This window comes from Heterocephalus glaber, unplaced genomic scaffold (assembly GCF_053883595.1).
Source record: "Heterocephalus glaber isolate CG9 unplaced genomic scaffold, H.glaber_assembly_v1.0 deba00000331, whole genome shotgun sequence".
Classification (NCBI taxonomy): Eukaryota; Metazoa; Chordata; class Mammalia; order Rodentia; family Bathyergidae; genus Heterocephalus; species Heterocephalus glaber.
In genome coordinates, this window is record NW_028258142.1 from 23,367,565 (window position 1) to 23,379,241 (window position 11,677).

Genomic DNA, 11,677 nt, shown 5'->3' on the forward strand with positions numbered 1-11,677 from the left:
CTGCTTAGGCTTCAGTGCCTCCTGCAGGTTTACTCTCTTGGCATTGGGAATGAGACAGAGAGAACCATGTGTTGGGTCAGTTCATTGTTTAGTGGACTTTCTGGAATGCTTCTGAGATGTTTTATCAAATGACTTTAATCAGTTCTATTTTTATCCTTTTATCTTTATTGAATAACATCAATTGAAATGCCACCATTCATGCTCATACAACTAAAATACAAACCTCAGGGTTTGTATGTGGGAACACGTATATATTTATAACATCTTCAGATACACACACAATGAACAGTCCTCAAGGCATGGCATATGAGTGGGTGATCCAAAGGTCACTTCCTGGCTATGTATGGAGCTGGCTGTTCTCCTGGACTCTCAGGCACTTCCCATTCTTAGTCTGTGCTGGGGTCTAGGTGTGGTGGTCAGCCATCTGTCCAGGGCCTGAGCTTTGCCTCTCTTACCCCAACAGCAGCTCTGGAGGTTCACCCTGGACACTGAAAAAGGGGGTTATTGTCACAGACCACTGAATGGGGAAGGATAAGGCCACACGAGAGAGGCTCAGCAAGTCCTAGGGAGGGACATTTGGCTGTCCTCTTCTAGACATTCCATGGAACTGAGCAGGGAGTGTTTATGGAAATGTCACCCCACAGCAACCAGGTAAATGACTAATGTAACTCCTAAGACTGTAACGAACTCTCCAGAGACTGCCACAGCCTCCACTGGCCTCCAACATCCCTACACCAGTAGTTCTAATGTATGACATTTTCCTTGGTGCTCCATGCTGTGCCCAGCCTAGGCCACCCTCCTTTTCTGGGTGGGAAGAGAAAACTGATCAGCCACACCCCTTGATTCTGAAAAAGCTGTCACTCTACTGAATTCTGGGAAATTGCTGCCTATTTTTGAGTCTAAATTGTTTTGTAGCACATATCTTCCAAAATCATTCATCTTTGAATGTTCAAAAGAATTTCTTTTTTTTTGATAAACTGTGATGGTTGATTTTTTGTGTTAACCTGGCTGGGCTATAGGATGCCCACGTGTCTAAACATTTTCAGGGGGTGTGTCTGTGAGGTGTTTCTGGAGGGGACAAGCATTTGAGTGGATAAACCTTGCAAAGCAGATGGCCCTCACGGATGTGAGTGGGTCTCATACAATCTTGTGAGGGCCTGAGTAGAACCAGGAGGTGGAGGGAAGTTGAATACACTCTGCCTGACTGCTGGAGCTGGGACATTGATCTTCTACCTTTAGTGCTCCAGTTGCTCAGGTCTGAAGTCTCAAGCTTGAATCTATACCCTCTGCTTTCTAGCTCTAAGGCCTTAGAATTACACCACTTACTTTCTTGGGTCTCCATCTTGCAGTCAGCAGACCATGGGACTCAGCCTCCATAATTATGTGAGCCAGTGCCTTATAATTTGTCTATCTATCTATCTATCTATCTATCTATCTATCTATGTATCTCCCTCCCTCCATCTCCTTCCTAGTGGTTCTGTTTCTCTCAAGAACTCTAATGTAGAAATGAACACACAGCTGCTTACCCGGTATTCATTCTCTCTACCCAATATCTATTTACTCCTTCCCCTTTAATAAAATCCACAAACAATAGCAAAGTGCTTAGTTAAAATACTGCATCTCCCAGGCTCCCTTGCTGTGGAGAGTAGTCATGTGTGACAGTTCTGGCCAATGAGATCTAAGCAAAAATCTCTGGGTGGGGCTTCCAGGAGCATTCTTTAAAAAGGATTGAGCCAGACAGGAGCTGGCTCTTTTGCTTAACCTTTTTTTTTTGTTAGTGTTTAAGTTTTCCTTTTGGAAGATATCTCTAGTCATCATATTGTGACCATGATGACTAGGTAGAGCAGACATCTAGTAGAAGCCCAAATTGCTAAGGATATTTAGGGGCTCCTGCCTAGTTCTAGGCTCCCTGCCTCCTGAGTTTTTATTACAGGAGAAAAAAAAAGAATCTCCATTTTGTCTAAATCATGTGTCATTTGATGCATATGTTTATGTAAGTAGTTTCTGCTTAAAAATAAAATTCCCCAGACTGTTCAAAACAGAGTGTCTTGCTAACACTTCCCTTTGTTGCAGGGTGCTCAGTCCTGACTGTTCCTCAATGTCACCAGTTGTGCCTTCACCTGTCCATGCCTGGGCCCTCAGGGAGTCTCAAGTGGCTGGTCTGGGGCACAGCCTGACATTGGGGTTTCTAGTTGCTCTCAGTGGTGCAGCCAGCACTGGGGAGTCTTCAGGTTTTCTCCTGCAAGGCAAAGTAATTGGTCAATTGATTCCTTCATCCACTCCCCACTCCCGTTAAACACTAATCATACACACAATAGACCAGGCTTGCAGCCCAGCAGCTCGAAACCCAAGTCTGCATCTGAACCCAAGGGCTATTAGAACACAAGTTCCTACCAAAACCACCTGCCCCAAGTTTCTGATGTCAGGATCTGGGGTGCATCAGGTCTACATTTCTAACAAGATCCCTGGTGCTGCTGGCGGAGCCCACAGCTGCTGCTCATGAGGTGAGCTATCTTTTGTCACCAACCCTGTCCTCTGTGGCTTTTTCCTGCTCTCCCTGCCCTCTCATGGCTCCAAGGACTCTTTGGTTTGCCTATTTCCTCACTTCTGAAAGCAGAACACAAAGTATGTTTCTTTTTAAGGGGACTTCAGGAAGTGGTGTTATTGGGTGGGGTAGGGACCAGCAGTGTTTTCAGGTTCTTGTTTGTCCTGATCAATGAAGTGGTCGGGACAATTAGTGGATGTGAAAGATTACCATTTATTTTAGGGAAAAAATAAGAAAAGAAAAGGCAGAAAAAGTGCAAAAGAAGTGCTCAGGAAGAAAAGGATGCTTTGAAGGAAAAAGAAAAGATACATCCTGCAAGCAGAAGGGACCACTGCAAGAACAGGAGGGCTGTGGCCCCCAAGTCAATTGCTGCCATCCTTTATGTCTCCTTTGAAAGTTGATCCAGGTGGTCTCACCTGATCTCATACTAGAAGACTGACATAGCTGCCAAGTTTAGTGTGTTTGCCCATCAGAAGATTGGCACCAGGTGCAGGGCTCCGCTTGATCCCATGTCAGGCTCTGGTGCTGCTGTTCTGCACCCATGGTTAATAAATCTGCTCAGTTGGTAGATTGTCCCCAACTGCTCCAACCACGTTGCCTTGCCCTAGCCTCCTACTACAGTACCACCCTTGGTGCTCATGCCCACACTTTTCCCTCCACTTTCATCTAAATAGTACCCCCTTGTTTCCACGTCTCCACTTTGCTGTCACCTCTTCCAGGTAGACTTCCTTTAAAACTCCCAGTCTGTGTCCTCAAAGCTCCTGGCATGCCCACCTCCTTACACTTGGGTGCAATTACCCAGTTGTATTATTAGTCTCCTAAAGATCTGAATATTCCCAGACTCCAGTACATTGTGGGCACCCAGCACATGGTGGGCACTCTGTAGGAATTTTCCTGCAGAAAGGAAAGGGCAGCTACAGGCAGGTTGGGCCTCTGCTCTATTGTAGGATGAACCTGAACTGGTCTAGCTGAAGCCACAAGAGGCAGAGAGCCTTGTGGGTCCCTTCCTTGCTAGGTTCCCTTGGGACCTAAAGACTTCCCTTCCAAGCTGGAATCTGCCCATTGTTTACTCTTCTCTCTTCTCTCAGGATACTTCCTCCTCCAGCTTAGATCATGTCCCTTCTCAGATTCCCCAACTTGAAGGGGCTTCACATAATTTGCTCTTGCCTCTCTTCTTAAACCTTCAAACATGCATACTTTGTTACATGGGCTGTCATTCAACTCAGCAAGATTTGTCTTGCTGCCGACACCAGTAGCTTCTTGTCATTTCTCTCTCCTTGTGAAGCTCTCAGGCAAGAAATAGCTCCTTAGAGCAGTGATTCTCACCTGGAATGATTTTGACACGCAGGGGACAATTGCCAACATCTGGAGATATTTTGGGTTGTCACAACCAGGAGAATGTTACTGGCACTTAGGACGTGGAGGCTCAGGATGCTACCCCACCTGTTGCAATGCACAGGATGGAACTACCACATAGAAATATCAGCCCAGAGGGTCAGTTGGTTAGTGACAAAACCTGGCTAGCAGCCCCTTTCCCTTCAAAGGCCTCATGAGTGTGTAAGGGATGCTACACAGTTGGCCTAGCTGGGCCTAAGGTTTCTCCAGGGCAAAAGTGTCTGAGAAATCTTAAAATAATAATAATTGTATAATTGATAATTGAAATAGGAAAAAAACGTCTAAAGGAGTAGGGGAAGTGGGAGGGGTAGGGGAAAGGAAAGAAGGGAAAAGAAAAAAAAAACATGAGAAAATGAAAAAATGGAAACAAAGTCTTTGTAAATAGGGAAGGGTGGGCAGGGAAATAGGGAAAAAATAAGAACCGAGATGCAACATGTAAAGGTACAAGATCCCAATGATGAATGTAACTGTATTGTATACCTAAAATGTACCAATAAACTTAATCAGAAAAATAACAATCCTAATAACTAATAGCCACCAGAATCCCAGCCCCAGGTGCACTATGCTGGTACTCGCTCAGGCAAGACAGGAGCTGGGCAGGACTGGTGTCTCCCTCCCCATCTAAGAATAAGAAAGCCAGAGGCTGCCTTTGCTTACAGCTGCTTAGGATGATTTTCTTCCAGGACAGGAAGATCCTTTCAAAGCTGAGGAAATGGTAGAGATCACTTCCTTTCTGACAGCTGCTCTTAGGTAGGACTGAGACTTCTCATGCCCTCCGTAATTATAACTGAATAAATATTGCTCAAATAAAGTCTTGGTTAGAAGTAACATGACTGGGGCTGGGGATTTAGCTCAGGAGTTCCACCACCTGCCTCACAAGCAGAAGGACCCGAGTTCGATCCCCAGTACCAAAAAAAAATGAAAGAAAGGAGAAGTAACATGACCCAGTGAGAAGGGACAGAGCATTAGAGATGTGCATAAAATTGTTGACTCAGCCACTCATTTATCCAATAAATATTGATTGCCATCCCATCACGTGAGTGGTACTGTTCCATGAGCTGGAGACACAGTACAGTTCATGTTCCCAAGTGCCTGACCTTGTAGTGTGGGCACAGAAAACAGACAAATCAATAAGTCATGTCGGGTGGCAAAGGGTGCTTTGACAATGAAGAAGTCTCCCCTGAAAAGATAACTTTGAATGGAAACTGAATGCAGAAGTGTGGCATGGGTATATCTGAGGGAAATGGTCCAGGTAAAGGGAAAGGTAAGTACAAAGATCTTGAGGCAGGAGTGCACTTGCATATTTGAGGAATTACAAGAGGGTGGTTCATACAAAGGCAGGTGGCAGTCTGGATCTGCCTGCAGGTGGTAGGTCACCAGCCCCTGGTCCTGATGATCCCATTAGTAAGTAGAAGTGGTCACTATACCTGACCTCCTCCCTGATGCCAGGCACATGTGGCAGCCCTTTCCTTCTCTCCATTTCCTCCTTGCTTGTCACATTCCGGCCATGCCAGCTCCCTTCCAGTTCTTTGGCCAATCCAAACTCCATTCTCTTCAGAGCTGTCACACCCACTTTTGCCTTTGTCTGAGAATCCTTTCCTTGCCCATTTACCTGGAGAATGGGCAGCTCATGCTCAGAGTAAAGGTGACAGATATCTTTCTGGGTGAGGCTCCCTCAGACATGCCCCCTTTGTCCTTTCCTGCCATGAAGGTTGACCTGAAGCCCGTGTCATGGCCACCTTTGAAAGCTCTGCTGTGACTAGAATGTATATCTTACTTGACACAATCCATTCTCAGCTCAGATATGCAAACATCAGATACATAGAGGAAGTAAGGCACATGGTAACCCACAAAGTAACTGAAAAGACACTAAAGAAAACAGGCATGAAGAGGCCAGGAAGTCATGGGGCCACGACACCCCAGGATTAGCAAAAGATGAGCAAACAGTAGTATAGGTGAGCAGAAACTGCAGGCAGGCTGGAGGCAGTTATGGCAACAGGAAGTACAGAAACAGAGCACATATCCCCTATGATGGTAGAGGACTGTATTATCTCTACACCAGCCCCAATCTTTGGGTTGCTCCTGAATCCTGACAGTCTGCTTATTTTCTGTATGACTCTTTGGGAGTGTCCATGTAGTCCCTGGTTCTGCCCATTTGGCCCCTTATGAAAAATGTACTCAAGCTCAATGCCTTCTACATAGCAGGTGCTTAAGAATACCACTCCGAGAATGAATTACTTGAGATAATCAAAGAAAAAATTACTTCTCCCAAACAAAATTTCCTAATATACAATCTACATTTTTGGGCTGTGATTTGGAGCTTCTTTGGGACACATGTATTGCCCTTTCTTTGTCTTGCCCAACCCAGAATATCATTCACTCTAATTTTTGAGCAAAAGTCTGAGATATACTAAGCTCCAGCAGAGACATAAGAGAGACTAGAAAAATCTCAGGCACAGTTGTCAGAGATCAGTCAGAGGGAATGGAAATATGGTTGCTGGAACACCTGAGTAAAGGGAGATAATCTCTGACATTGTATCCAGCTGCTAAATGAAGCCAAGCAGAAAAGCAGGGCCAGATGTGCTACAGGGAAAACAGGTAGCCCTAAGGAGTGGGAAGGACTCTAATTAGCTCTTGTGCCAGAAAAATAAAAAGGAAGAGATTGTTGTCCAGGTAAAACAAGATCAGTTCTTGTCTGGTGTATTTAATGGATCAACAAACACTTGATACAACAATATCTTCTTCTCCTTTCCCTCTCTCCCTCAAGCCTTTGAAAAATCTACCTTATCAAAATTAAAGCTGGATTCTGCTGGCAGGAAAAATGCTAATACAATCACTTCAGAATACCGCAGTTGCAAACTAGAAATCCTTTTCACCACTGCCATTATGATGTGCAGAGGCATTGCCTACAGGTAGGGGGCAGTATCCCAAGGAAAGTGTAGCCCCAGGTTCAGGCTGCAGAGAGGAACACTCAGCCCAAGTTGGAGATTAGAGCACTGGATTTTCCTGGTTCCAAAACAGAAGAAATGTCCCAGTTGAATGGGACTTTAAGGGTATTTCTCCTTGGAAATTCTCCCTTGAGAAATTGTAATTATTCTCATAAATGTGTGTGAAAACACTCACACACACACACACACACACACACACACACACACACCCCTGCCCATAGTAATTTGCCAAATAAAACAAAGTGCATGTTTCTTTTATTTAAAAGGTGATCCCCCGCCGCCCCCCCCCCCCCCCCCCCGCCCCGTGGGTGTTTGGCTGCGTTTTGGAAAGGGAAAATCCCTACCAGATAAATTCCAGGTTCATAGTTCTGCTATTCTTGGGAGAGAATTGCTGGGGAATGTTCTGGAAACTTGAAATTAACTCTGCCTGTGTCGAGGTGAATAGGTCTGCACTTTACTTGCCAAGGTCACGATGTTCTCTTTCACTATAAGGCTGCCAGGAGCACCAGAAGTACTAGAGTCTTTGTTTCTTATTTCCATTCAGCCTTTTTCTACTGCAATGCTATTTCTTTGCATTAGGCCCCATGATACATGGACCTACTTCAGGATCCTACAGTTCCATACAGTTGTTACTCATTGCCTGAGTCCTCGAGACAGCTACCGACTGGGAGACCATCTCATCTTTGAATTTTCAGTGACTAGTGACTGGCACCTACAGGACCACAGAGTTAGTTGTTGCTTGAATGAAGGAGTGAGTCAGTGCAAGTCTGTTCACTCATTTTTGCACCCTATGCACTCTGTTTAAATATTCCCAGTACACAATGAATTTGTGTGGCATAATTTTTTTCCAGAACACATATGGTGATCCTGCTTTCTAACTGAAGCTGCCCAGGCCCTTGAGAATCTCCAACAGCCAGCTACATTTCTGTGGGCTTGTGTGTGCTTTGGAAACTTTCCTTTTCCTTTAGAAAGCTTGGAAAGCAATTTGGATATAAAAGAGGAGAAAGTGGATGCTCCAGCTCTCCACTTCTGCCCAGACCCAGAGGGAACCTGCCATGGGTTTGCGCTCAGCAGCTTCCTTGAGCCTGTCCCAAAGGAGTAGGCCTTTTGTGACTTGGGAGAAGAAGGCCTAATGCCTTGGTAGTGTACATTTATTATCAGCCTAGCCCTTATTGTGAGCAAACAGCTCAGATTCTACCCCCTTCCTTTGGGAAATTAAAATTCTTCACACACATAATGGAAAAGCCTACTGATCCATCCTCTAGCCCCAGTAGATCTTGGGCTAATCATTAGGCTGGCAAGCAGCACAGTAGAAACAGCATATCTTCATATTACAGTATTGTCACTCAAGACAAAAAAATGCCTTTCCCCCGTGACCCATTGGCAATTAAATCACCAAAATAAACAAGAAGGATTATATTCTTCGAGGTAGCAAAAAAAGATCATAATATCAAGGACTCGGAGTTTTTTTTTAATCTGGAAAGAAATGAAGGATGTAATTCAAGTCTCTCAGGTCCCTGTCTCTGTCTCTGTGCTGGCATCTCATACAGTGAGGTGTAGATGTATTTAGGCATCTATCCAACTCCTAGACTGAGACCAGTTGGGGAAAGGACACAGCCTCCTTCTTTTTTGCATCCCCAGAGCCCATTTCAATATCAGGCACATAGTAACCACACGACAGAGGTCTGATCAGTGAATGGCTGATGATGTCAGGGAGGGAAGGTATAAAACTGGAGCTAGCCAGACAATTCTGCAATACCTGTCCTTCAATTTCCTCACCAGAAAAAAAGGCAAACTGGTTTCCAGCTCTAGGATTCTACTGTTTTCTCTAGGAAGTATATAAGTGGAAAGGTTTACAGGTTCAAGAAGAATTCAGAAAAAAAATGTGTGGATGAGGCATTGACATATGCTAGCTATGCTATGATTTCACAAAACCTCTCCTGGAGCTGGAAAAAAAAAGCGAGGCAGGCCCTAAGCTGTAGTTGTCATGTTCATGGAACCCACTGTAACCAAGATGGAAGGGTGCATAGGACCTCACTGGCATGATCCACAAAGCAAAGGGAGGCTCAGTTGCCCTGGCCTGGAGAAGAAAACAAGACACTGTGGCTGCCTATGTGTCCTGCTGCCTCCCCAGCTCCAGTGTGATTTTTAACTTCATGGCCCAGTTGGCCTGTCAGCATGTGAAGCACATTTGGAGTCAGTAACTATCCCCATTAATGCTTTATTGGAAATGACTGGCCATATCATCCCTGGGGCTGAAGAGGAGGTGAAAGTTGGTTTGGGAAAGGAGGCTGTCATTGGAGATTTGGAGCAGCAGGATTGTATTAAAAGTGTCTTTAAAGGGCCAGGGATTTAGCTCAGTGGTTCCGCCGCCTGCCTCTCAAGCGCAAGGTCCAGAGTTCGATCCCTGGTACCAAAAGAAAAAAAGTGTCTTTAAAGTGGGGATGTGGATGTTTTGTCTTCTATGTGTGTTCCTTAGAGATCTACAGAAAGAACAGACATCCAATCTTGAATGCAGAATTAATCCAGGCAGCAATTACAATAAGCCATACAATGAGCAGAGCTGGTAAAAAAAGATATACTATAGAATCCTCTTCTATTTGCTCCCAGTATAGTTCCACCCGAGCAAACTCTTAGGGTGAGTATAGCAAAGAAGAATGAGTGGGTCAAGTGGTCACATCACCTTCAAGTCTGAGAGCGCTGAATGATCCAGTGCTGCCTCAGTGGGCCAGATTACTAGAATGGCTGTTCCATGTCTGGACAACTTGACCACCCCCTTCCTTACCTCAAAACTGCCACATAGGTGTTACTTCTCTTTTATTTTTCTATTGCAATGTTTTGCAATATTAGGCTTTCTCTGCATTATGAGTGTTCACAAGGGGAGATCGTTATATGACTCATCTCTCTTTTATTTATGGGGTTTCCCCTAGAATCCATCAACAAAGCAGATGGGAAACTGAAGATATGGATCGAATAGGGGTATGATTAATCCAGTTTCTACATAACCTCAGCCATGAAGCATGAGGTTTTGTGAAATAACCTGCCCAAGGAAGGATATAAGTAAAGCACAGAACTTTAGATTTAAGAGGACTATGTTGAATTATGGTTACATAACCAGATGGTTCAAAAACATTTGGAGTCTTCATTTTCCTTCTGTAGGAGGGGACTATATCCTGTCATCTTTGCCCTGTGTTGTACGGGCCAAATGAAACAGTATTCATGGAAGTGATTCTTATAATAGTAAAGCCCTTGATTAATTCTTGTCAATAGTGCTTTCTCTTAAAACACACACACATGAGAAAGAATGTGAGGGTATGGATTATTTCAGGGGGATCTAGATCTCCTCTTGACAGTTGAGGATGCCAGAAGGGAAGAAATGGGAGGTGGAAGTGAGGGCAGGCAGGAATGCACTTCCCTTTCTTCTCTGGACAATAAGTTCTCCTGACCTTGAAACTTTTGCAGTAGATCCTAGCTGTGTGGGCTGCACTCACTGGTGCATTCCAGCAAGGGACTTGGAATCAGTTTGCAAAGTTTTGCTCATTGGATTCTGTAATAAATGTAATTTGGACTATTAGAATTATCCCATAATAACAGAATGTGAGCCAGTGAATGTCTATCTCTGGAAACAATGCCAGACACACTTAATTTTAAAATATTTCCAGGGCCTAAGCTAGTGCCAGCTACATGGGAGTCCGTGTGCACATATTTATTTGATAAATGAAGATTGATTGATTTAGTTCTAGCAGTTGATCCAATCCTGTCAATTTGATCAAACATATCCTAGATTATCTAGCCAAGACACAGGGGAGAAGCTTTAGCCCACACACAGAATCTACTTGTTACTTTAGATGCCCTCGGAGAGAGACTGTGTTCCAAACCAGACCACCCAGCTGGGCCAACTGTCCAAGAAACCGCATGGCTTAAAAATGTTCAGATTTGCTCTGGCAGTTTATACATGATTTATATATAATCTTTCTAATGGCAATTCATTGAAACATAAGGAAGAAGAAATTAGCATACAAATTGAGCAATCCGCCTGGTAATTGGTTAAAATAAGTAGAAATCAAAGATGTTCTGGAATTTCCGAAAGGTCATTTAAGTCATGGACAAGTTTATTGTTGGGTTTTTTTAAACTGTATTTTTTTTATAAAGCGGAAGACCCACATACCTTAACTTAGCACCTATGAGGCTGTGGTTTGCCTAAACTAGATTTAACCGAGTTTTAGTTTTCTACTTTCCTAACTATTCATTTCAACGGAGTAGGCATAAGTTAAATGATTACCAGGTGCCTAACCTTGTGCTGGGGGCTCTACAGGACTCCAATCTTTTTATTGACTTGGAGAAAATAAGAAAATTCATTGTCACTGTGATATTATGATTTATACCTATTTTGAACCACAGTTCCTGGTTATAACTCCGGCCTACCTCACGTGATAGTTGTCATTCGAACCTCCTCACATGGAGGGGGTGCTACCCCAGGCCCACAAGAATGGAATGCTGCACAGAAAGGCTAAGAATCTGGACAGACAGTCCTTGCTAGGCTTTCCCACCCAGTCTATTCATTAGATCATTCTCTTTCATCCAATCACATTTCAACATGGCTATACAAGTTTCAGTCATGTGTGTGCAATGAAGTCTCCATAAAAATCCCAAAAGGACAGAGTTCAGAGAGCTTCCGGGTAACTGAACACATGGAGGGTACTGGAGGATGGCACTCTTAGAAGGGGTGTGGAAGCTCTACACCCACTACCCCTAAACTCACTCTGTGCATCTCTTCCTTTGTAGCCTT

General features: G+C 44.1%; 1 long non-coding RNA gene across 1 annotated transcript in view; it reads left to right on the forward strand.

Moving 5' to 3' along the window:
* Nucleotides 1–11,677, forward strand: part of LOC110344629 (uncharacterized) — a 58,475-nt gene that overhangs the window by 1,624 nt on the left and 45,174 nt on the right. The gene's annotated exons all lie outside the window — the stretch shown is intronic.